The sequence below is a fragment of the Physeter macrocephalus genome, chromosome 19, assembly GCF_002837175.3.
Source record: "Physeter macrocephalus isolate SW-GA chromosome 19, ASM283717v5, whole genome shotgun sequence".
Lineage (NCBI taxonomy): Eukaryota > Metazoa > Chordata > Mammalia > Artiodactyla > Physeteridae > Physeter > Physeter macrocephalus.
In genome coordinates this window covers 72,004,745-72,014,796 of record NC_041232.1, presented here as the reverse complement: position 1 = coordinate 72,014,796, position 10,052 = coordinate 72,004,745, and the positions used below count along the sequence as shown (strand labels likewise).

At 45.1% G+C, this 10,052-nt stretch overlaps 1 long non-coding RNA gene across 1 annotated transcript; it reads left to right on the top strand.

The window, feature by feature from the left end:
- Window positions 1-1,214: 1,214 nt before the first annotated feature.
- On the top strand, window positions 1,215-9,241 carry LOC129391572 (uncharacterized). The gene is made up of 3 exons (XR_008615925.1): window positions 1,215-1,342; window positions 5,159-5,276; window positions 8,306-9,241. It is a non-coding gene; the product is annotated as an uncharacterized lncRNA (long non-coding RNA).
- The last annotated feature ends 811 nt before the right edge of the window (window positions 9,242-10,052 follow it).

Below are 10,052 nucleotides of genomic sequence, written 5' to 3'. Positions count from 1 at the left end.
TTCTTGGATGACCCTAACTATATGCCACGTCCAAAGCGGTCTACTAGCTGGAGATACAAAACACATAAGTCGCACAGTTCTCATCTTTGGGAAATTTACCACACCAGAAGTAAATATACAAAATATATTTACGTGGAAGATGATTCTAAATCTAAGACTCTGTCTCTAGATTTCCACTGTTTGGATAGAGCGAAATGTTATTTCCAAGCCTGGGGCTCCACAAAGGATAGGCATGATGCTAGCACTATACCCAGAGGACAGAGTGGAGAGCATCCTCTGGGTTCAGACAGACCGGTGTTCTTAGGGCTGCTGTGAGGTGTGTGCTGCACAGCTCCAGGGCTGCCTCACACACTGAAGATGTCAGCCCTTGTGACCATGAGGGGGCCCCAGGGGACTGACCACTGGAGCTGGGTGATCTTGAACACTCTGCCGAACCTTTCTGAGTCTCAGGTTTCTCATCTGTAAGATGTAGGTGGTATTAATAACCGTTTAGGTCACTTAAAGGAGATTAAGTGAAATAACATACCTGGTGACTAACCAAGCGTTTAATGCCGACTTGTACTGATGAATCCGCGCTTACTCAAAAATGCCAGCCCACTCGCTGCCCTCCCTGGGGCACCTGCCTGCTGCTGGGAACAGTAGTTTCCCAGTTTCACCTGGAGAAATACCTCCCACCTGGCGATTCCTTTGTATTGAATCAACTCCTCTTTTGGGAGGCAAATATGCACACACTTTTTGAGTCCAATAGGAAAAAAACTTTGAAAGAGGTGGCACTGGCCGTAGGCTCGTGCAGTTTTCCCTCTCCGTCTGGGCTGTGGCTGCCCTGCCATCCACCAGGACTTGAGGTTAAAACCGTGGCTGCCCTCCCTGGGGCACCGGTAACATCTGCAGACACTTTTGATTGTGACCACTTGGGGAAGGGGTGCTGTCCCTTCTAGTGGGTCGAAGCCAGGGATATGCTGCTAAACATCCTACTATGGCCGGGACCGCCCCCCATGACAACGTTTCTGGCCCGAATGTCAGCAGTGGTGGGTGAGAAAGCCTGCCCGGGGACTCCCAACCCGCCCGCCAGACTGAGTGCAACACCCAGCCCAGGGACCATGCTCTTTCTCTCCCTAAGGACCACTCATGGGGTGGTGGGGTTTCTCGAATTCCCGAGAAAAGTCAGAGACGTCCCAGAACAAATGGTGATGTTGGGGATTTTTATTTTTCAGGTTCATGTGGCATGAAAAGATGACAGACTCAGGAGGGCCCCAGAGGCGCACACTTTGATTTTTATCTACTTTGCTTTCCCAGAAAGTTCCTGAGAAGTCAGACGCGGCGCTTCGTTGCGTAATATCGGGTAAGCATCTCTAGCTCATCACCCTCTGAGATCTACATGCAGACCAGGTTTTTTGGTTCACAAGGGCATTGTTAAAGCATCACCTGGGAAAATAACCTGGGAAGTTAGTTCTGAGTAACTTATTGAGCAACTCAATCCTCTATGATTTTTTTTCTAGAAGATTTCTTTGAATACCTTTCTGGACACATTTTAGTGATCTCCTTTACTACCCATTGTGATTCTTGGTGAGGCAACTCCCACACTGGTTCTTTTTTCAGATAATCCACTCTTTTTTGTTTTTTTGCACACATATATTTATTAATCACACCTTTTGTGCAAAGTATTTAATCCTTAATAAGAATATAAATATATGTAAAAGGTATGTTTTGTTCCCTAACTTCTTTTTTTTTAAACATCTTTATAGGAGTATAATTGCTTTACAATGTTGTGTTAGTTTCTGCTGTATAACAAAGGGAATCAGCTATACGTATACATATATCCCCATATCCCCTCCCTCTTGCGTCTCCCTCCCACCCTCCCTATCCAAAGCACCGAGCTGATCTCCCTGTGCTATGCAGCTGCTTCCCACTAGCTATCTATTCTACATTTGGTAGTGTATATATGTCCATGCCACTCTCTCACTTCGTCCCAGCTTACCCTTCCCCCTCCCCATATCCTCAAGTCCATTCTCTACATCTGCGTCTTTATTCCTGTCCTGCCCCTAGGTTCATCAGAACTATTTTTTTTTTTTTTTAGAATCCACTCTTAATTTCCTTTGGTGCATGGGAATGGCATGGATAACTTCACTTTAGACAATTTACTGAACTCTTCTTTATCACCTTTTACTGATACCCCAGCCTGCCTAAATTCATCTCCCCACTGCTTGCCTTCTCCAGCTATGCTGGTCAGCAGTGAAAACGTTAAAACCAAGACAGACGTGCCCAGTGGAGGGAAAGCAGAGGGCTGGAATTCCCCCTGACTGGAGAATAAATAACCCAGAACTCCAGAACTGGTGCCCACCGTGGGAAAAGGGATTTATGATTAAAAGAAAATAGAAGTAAAATAATTGGGTAGGGAAGTGGTATCTTGTACCTTGTGAGTTGTTTTCTTTTCTTTCTTGGATTATGTCTACCCTTGAAAACATGGAGGGCACTGATGGACTTTCCTGAGGGATGCCAGAAAACTTTTTGCCCCCGATCCCTTTTTCTAAGTCCAGAGAGGAGAAGAGCCAGCCTCTGAAATGGCTGCGCTTCCTTAGCAGAAGTCAAAATAAAATCTCACCTTTCATTGTGGATGTTTGGGTGTAGGACTGTGCACCCAGACTCCCCAGGCCGAGAGCACAGCCCCCCGCTCTTTCTCGGTGTTTGTCCACAGGCATCCAGATAGGGGAATGGGCTCAAGTCCACTACTGAGCCTTCAGAGTAGCCCCCTGTCTCCCTAGGAAGCCCCGGTGTTTGGGTGGACGCTAACCTTGGCTACCGGCCCCCTCACACATTAGCCAGATACCTGTGAAACGTTCTGAAGGTGGCTCTCAATATACAACCTGCAGGTAGGCTTAAAAAACAAGGGTAGGATTTTTGGGTGAGATTTCCAGCAAGTAGAGGGAGAAAAGAGAACCACCCACAAGGTACAAGATACCACTTCCCTGTGCAAGTCTCATTTGGGGCTGATTATTCAGCTCTATACCACACGAAGGGAAAAAACCAGTCAGCGGGTAAGAAACCAGGGGACTCAATCAGCCCTGCTCTGGCTGAAATGAAACATTGGAGCCCAAGAGATCAGAATGAGTTCCCCAGGCTCAGCTCATGCATACTTGATATAATGGCTTCAATAAAAGTCAGGAACACACACAAAAGGAGCAATTTAATGCTTCCTAAGAAGGAATCTGTTAGAACTGTTGGGAATGGGAACCCAAGTCTGATAAGAACAGGCAGAAGTGAAATATGATCAGCAGCTTCCTTGACAGTTTTTCAGGGAAGCTCATTTTTGGTGGTTTAGTCATTTGTTTGAAAGAGACTCAGGTAAGCAGCTGCTGGAGATGTGTCCCTGCGCGCAGGTCTGTCTGCTCCTGGCGCCAGGGATCAACTATGCAGCTGCTTACCTGGAGGAGAAGGAAAGAGGTAACGCAGCTGGGAGACCCCAAATTAGAAGAGACATAGAGAGGAAGGGAGAGGGTCCCTGAGCCCCCCTCAGGTCCTGTCCACGGTACGGGTTTCACTGACTTTTTTGTTACTCCCGCCCCTGACATTTTTAGCTCTCCCCCTTCTAAGCCTTAGGAGAACATGGAGTTTTTCTCTTAATGATCTCTGGGGTCGCTCGCCAAAAATCGTGTGATAAGACAGAAACACAAGAATGTTCCTGGGATGGATTCAGAATGGTGTATTACTCCCAAATACTGGGCTTTCCTCTGGTATAGATGGTACATTTTATACATTTTCAATGACATGGAAACTAGTGAGAAAGCTCGTTGGCACACACTGGAAACCTTCCTGCCCTGTCTGTCACAAGGGGACAAAAGATCCCAAGGGGTGAATGGAATTCCTGGGGGGTTTACCAGATTAGCCCCTTAGCATTACATCCGGTTAATGATCACCAGGGGAGGATGAACCCCTTCTGAGGGAGAAAGCGTAGGTCAATTTTGTGATGATGTCACTCACATGTGCACAGTACCAGCCTGGGAAACCTACATTCCAATCTCCTTTATCCTTAGGAAGACATGGTTTTAGCTAATCTACTTTGTTCTTCTCTCTTTTGTACCATAACATACACTCAACTCTGAGCACTGTTAAAGTATAATTTTCAAAAAGGTAAAGTCACTCCCATACAAATACAGAGTGAACTTCAAAGATTTTATTCAATTCTTTGAATAAAGAGGGAACCAGAAAATATTAAGGCCTGGTCAAAGAACATTTGAGGAATTGGGTATTTATAGGCAACTTAATAAAGGAATGTTAGGATAAGATTGCTGCATTAGGTAAAACACTGGTTAATGTCCTATAGGGCAATAAACCATAATTTGTGGGGTTATCTTGTCTGCTAGACAGAGATTATTTGCATCTCCATTGAATGCAAATCTACAAGTTTATATGTAACTTCACTAAATCTGGGAATTTTAATCAATAGTAATCACTGATGAAACAAAGTACATTCCCCTACATAACTCTTAGATGGACCTTTGCCCCCATGTGACACTGAAACATGATACCATCCACATTTTTGGCTTCTTTTTAAGTTTTAGATAGCTTTTCTTACTAGCGCCTTAAGATTAGGAGCAGCTTTTTTCATTTTGTATGCCCCACTCTCACCCCAGCGCCGCATCGTCTTAGGCACGTAACATGCCCAATAGTGTTTATTGAAGGATGCATTTTTAAAAAATTAATTTATTTGTTTTTGACTGTGTTGGGTCTTCGTTGCTGCATGCGGGCTTTCTCTAGTTGCGGCAAGCAGGGGCTACTCTTCGTTGCAGTGCGCGGACTTATTGCGGTGGCTTCTCTTGTTGCAGAGCACGGGCTCAGTAGTTGCAGCTTGTAGGCTCTAGAGCGCAGACTCAGTAGTTGGGGTGCAAGGGCTTAGTTGCTTCTCGTCATGTGGGATCTTCCCGGACCAGGGTTCGAACCCGTGTCCCCTGCATTGGCAGGCAGATTCTTAACCACTGCGCCACCAGGGAAGTCCAAAGGATGCATTTTTATCAATGAGAGGAAGCTTTTCTAGTTCCCCAAGTGACATATACAGCATGTTTATCCCCATTGTTTATCACCCATTCTTATTCATAGCTTTATGATTTTTTTTCTAAAGATGCTTCACATAATAAGAATATTCTTATTTCTTTATCGTCAGGTCAGCCCAAGCCAGAGGTAACTTCGTAGAAGAATGGTCAAACCATGGATGAGTGTGGCATTGTCTCCAGTTGTGAATTCTTTGAGAATCAATATACTCATCTATTACATCTCTACTGGTAAGTGGATGTGCCTCGGTGGACTGTTCACTAAGATACCCATGTTCTGTCATGTGCTGGTTACTACGAGGTAAGGCCAAAAGATTGGCTCCTGTTTGGTTTTTGAGTTCTGTTGGATGCGATTAGCAGTCATCAACCAAGGCATCCAGCAGTGACTCTGCTGAGCTCTGCCTGGTAACTCATCACACTCCTCTAATTTGCTGTCATTGATGGAATTACAACTTTATCTAGAATTTTACTCAAGGTGGCCTGGCCATTTTCATTCATTAAGTGGGCTCTTCATTTAATCTTATTCTCTCTGGAAAGTTAAGAAGCTTCATGGGATTTCAGCATCCGTCGCCCAACGTTTCCTGTGTAAGAATGGAAGGAAGGAGAAGTGATGGACCCTGACTCCAGAGCAAGTTGGTGGTGGACTTAAGGCTAGAAACTGTACCTCCTGGCTTGGTTTGAGGAAGTAGCGTGGTCCAGTATAGTGGTTTCTCATTCTTTTTCGTTCCCCCAAGAACTACGTGTTTGGATGAAATCAGGAAGCTCCATGTGTGAAGTAGAGAAAATGAAAACTCCTCTGGTTGAAGCTGGGTGGGGAGTCTGTGCTCTTGGTCCCCAGTGCTATTGAATTGATCTTCATGTCACTTATGGTGGCTCTGAGGAGACTGAGGTCTGCAGAGCATGGTATGAAAATGACTGGTAGGCATGGGTGTGTGTACACAGCCTTGGAGCTGAAAATAACAAAGTGAAGACTTGGGTTTGCATTTTAGTTCTGACATTTTCTGGCTGTGTGACCTTGGCCAGTTACTTAACCTCTCCGAAACTCAATCTCTTCATCCCTAAAATGGTGGCTGAGAGAATTAAATGATTTAGTGCTTGTAAAAGGCTTGTTATAGAGTAGTTGCTCAATAAAAGCTTTCTTATCTCCTCATCTGTGCTTTTGTTTCAAAGTAAGGTCAGAGGTCATTTTACCATGGTTGAAATGCCTGACTCAACTGGCTTATGGCATATCAACCTGATAATTCCAGACATCCATTTATTCATTCATTATTTACTTTTTAAATTATATTCATCAAGCAGCTACTATACGGCAGGCATGTTGCTTAATGTCGGGGTCGAAGTGAACAATGTGAACATTGTCTGCACGCTCCTAAAACCTCAAGTCCATCAAGGAAGACAAGTGGTAAACAAATCATGCCCTCATGCTCCAATAGACTGGAAAGCAGCCCAACTGCCACGGCTGCCCCTCAGCCATGGATTGGACTTCCTGCCTCTTCATTCCAATTTTGCCAAGGCCTTCCCCACTCTCCTCTTTACCCCATTCAGCTTAGAATCTACCTGTACAGCTCACAGGCAATTCTAGTTACCCATGGATCTGTCCAGCCTAAACATCCTCTTCTCCTTTGCACAGTCCCCCCTTTGGGTGCTTATTTATTTCTCAGGATTGATGATTGTTCAGTAGACTGTGGGCCTCCTAAAGGCAGGAACCCTCTCTGTTTCACATTAAGACATTATCTATCTATCTATCTATCTATCTATCTATCTATCTATCTCTATCTATCCATCCATCCATCTCAAATATATATTTGTTGTTGTAGTTGTGGTTGCTAGTTTGCTTAGATCAGCATTGGCAAATTTTTCTATAAAGGGCCAGATGGTAAATATTTTAGGCTTTGAAGGCCAGATGGTCTCTGTCACAACTCCTCAGCTTTGTCAGCATGGTGGAAAAGCAGCCATACACACACACACACACACACACACACACACACACACAAACACAAAAGCATGGTTGTGTTCCAATAAAACTTTATTTATAGAAGCAGTTGGGGGCCAGATTTGGCTTGTGGACCATCGTTTGCAACCCCCGGTCTAGATGGCAAGATCCTTGAGGTTCTACACAGAGTACTTTGTGTATTTTCTACTCTTGCCTTTGTCCCTCTGAGCATGCAATACATATTTCTTGATTGATTAATTTGGGTCTTACACTAAGCTAAAATAGTATACTCACTTTTTAGCCAGAAGAGAAGCTTAATGTGTATTCTTTTACTGATGGGATACCATGTAGGAATTGAGACTTGCTATTGTTATTTGTTTTTTATACAGGACCAGGAATATAGGCAAACCCAACGTTTGTAGGGTGTTAAGGAAGTTAAGGAGTAGCCATGGTGAAGCCCCAGGGTCAGGTGGGCAGGTTAAATGGGAGAAGCCAACACAGGGAAGAGCAACTTAGCAAGGGAGCTAGTGCTGTGAAAGGGGCAGGGGGTCCTCATTCTCTGCCCTGAAGTCCAGCAGGGCAGTGGTTTATCGTAAAAATGAAAGGTTAACTGTGACAGAATGCACTCTTTCCAAGCTCCTGGCCTGCGCTTTTGAAAAGTAGACCCCTACTGGGAAAAAGTATTCAGTCCTAAGGCAAGGAAAATGGTAGGGCAATATAACAAAAGATGTGGCTGCATTTTTTTCTGCTTAGTAGTAAATATGTTGGATACTAATAATCTTTAAAAGCTCTGGCTTTCTACACTAGTAGTTCTGAGCTGTAGCTGCCCACGAGCAGGGCAGTAAAACCCACTAACGCTTGTCCTTCACCCTTGACAAAGCCAGTCCCCAGCCCAGGTGATTCCAGTGTGTCGTCCAAGATGCAAAATACTTTCCGTCCGAAAACATTCATCTGCAAAGAAGTTTTGACTTCTACCCGTTTATTAAGTGCTGGTTAAGAAAATGGATGGGATATTGTGCAAATGCCTTTCAAAGATTGAAAGTGAGCTGTTAGTTATAATATTAGTCTTGAATTTTCTTGCCATTATCAACGCATCATAAATCACCTGATTAGCTTATAGTTTCCCAAAGAAAAGTACTTTACTTTACCTACCTGGGTTTAGTCTTTCAGTCATTAAATCTGAGTTCTTAGATATTTGAAAGCTCCTGTTTCTGTGTTTCCCAGCTTTTTCTGGTTTCATAAACCTGATCTGCAGTTCTGCTTTGAGGCCAAGAGCCCTGCTTCCATATTTATGCACATTCTTCATCTTCCCTCTTTCCTCAACCAGGTAGCACCTCTTCCCCCGTCCTTCCTGCGTTCTCCTCCTCATACCACCCTAATCTCGTACTTTGGGCAGATGAGACTACTTGGAGAGATTGATCAGTGCTGTTGTGACCTTTCCATTACCACAGGTCAAGTGTGCTTGGCAGACCAAAGACATGGAAAGGCAAGAAAGCATTCCAAGAGAGAGAAACATCAATGATAACAGTATGGTTTGCACTGTAGCCTGAAATTTTTTGTTTTTTTTTTCCCCTAAAGACATAGGGGTTGGGAGCAGGGGAAGAAAATGCAAATATTGATAGATGTTTTCTACCTCATAGTGAAAGCAAGTCACGAGGACGTGTATACAAATGGGGAACCGTGGTCTCTTGTGAACACAATTAAAGACAGGCAGCAAAGCAACAGATAAAAATCTGTCCAGGAACCCACACCTAGAGAGAGAGACACTCCTCTCCGCAGCAAGGAGGCCTCTTTGGACGCTCACGGTAACGTCCAGCAGTGCTGAGAGTGAGCCCAGATTACAAGTGAGGCAGAAAGGAGGGAGGCGAGGGCGGTGGCCAGGGCAGAAGCACCGATAGGGTTAGAGGGATGGGGAAGCAGCCCCTTTGGCTCTCTCGCCAGCTCAGCCCTGGCGTTGGCTGGGCTGGAGGCGGACCCTGCAGAGGCCTGGTGGGGACAGTGGCCCGGAGAACTGCACAGTCATCACAAGCCAGTCTGCTCACGTGACTATGGGTGGCACAGGGAGCCCCAAATTCGTGTTCACCTGGAACCTCAGAATGGGACCTCGTTTGGAAATAAAGTCTTTGCAGACGTAATTATTTAAATGAAGACAAGACCATACTTAGATTAATAGGGGCCCTGACTGGTATCCTTATAAAGAGAGAAAACTGAAAACTGGTATCCTTATAAAGACGCAGATGGGGGCTTCCCTGGTGGCGCAGTGGTTAAGAATCCGCCTGCCGGTGCAGGGGACACAGGCAGGTTCGAGCCCTGGTCCGGGAAGATCCCACATGCCAGGGAGCAGCTGAGCCCATGTGCCACAACTACTGAAGCCTGCACGCCTAGAGCCCGTGCTCTGCAACAAAGAGTAGCCTCCGCTCGCCGCAACTAGAGAAAGCCCATGTGCGTCAACGAAGACCCAACACAGCCAAAAATAAATAAATAAATACATTTATTTAAAAAAAAAAAAAAAAGACGCAGATGGATTGGGAAAACAGCCATGTGAAGACAGGCAGAGATTGGAGCGATGCAGCTGTGAGGTGAGAAAAGCCCAGGATTGCCAGCAGCTGCCCGAAGCTGGGAAGGGGCGAAAGGAGAGATTCTTCCCGAGAGCCTTCAGAGGGAGCGTGGTCCTGCTGAGACCTTGATTTTGGACTTCTGGCCTCCAGAACTGTGAAGGAATAACTTTTTGTTTTATGCTATTCTCTTTGTGGTAGCTTGTTACGCCGGCTCTAGGAAACTAATACGTGGTGTGTCTGAGCATTCTAAAAAAAAATGCTGCTATTTACCTACCTTGGCATAGGGCTGACCAGCTTTACCTGATGACATAGAGCTGGTTCCCAAGAAGATACCAGCTGAGTTCATCCAGGCCACCTGGGAGGCATCTGTGGGTCAAAGGGCAAAGAACGTTTTTCCAACTCTACCATAAGTGGGTATTGATTACTCAAGATTTTGAAGGAAAAAAATCAATATGAAGATTTCCTGGGTCACTTATGTTTTTGCCCCCAGGGAACATCTGGCCATGTTTGGAGACA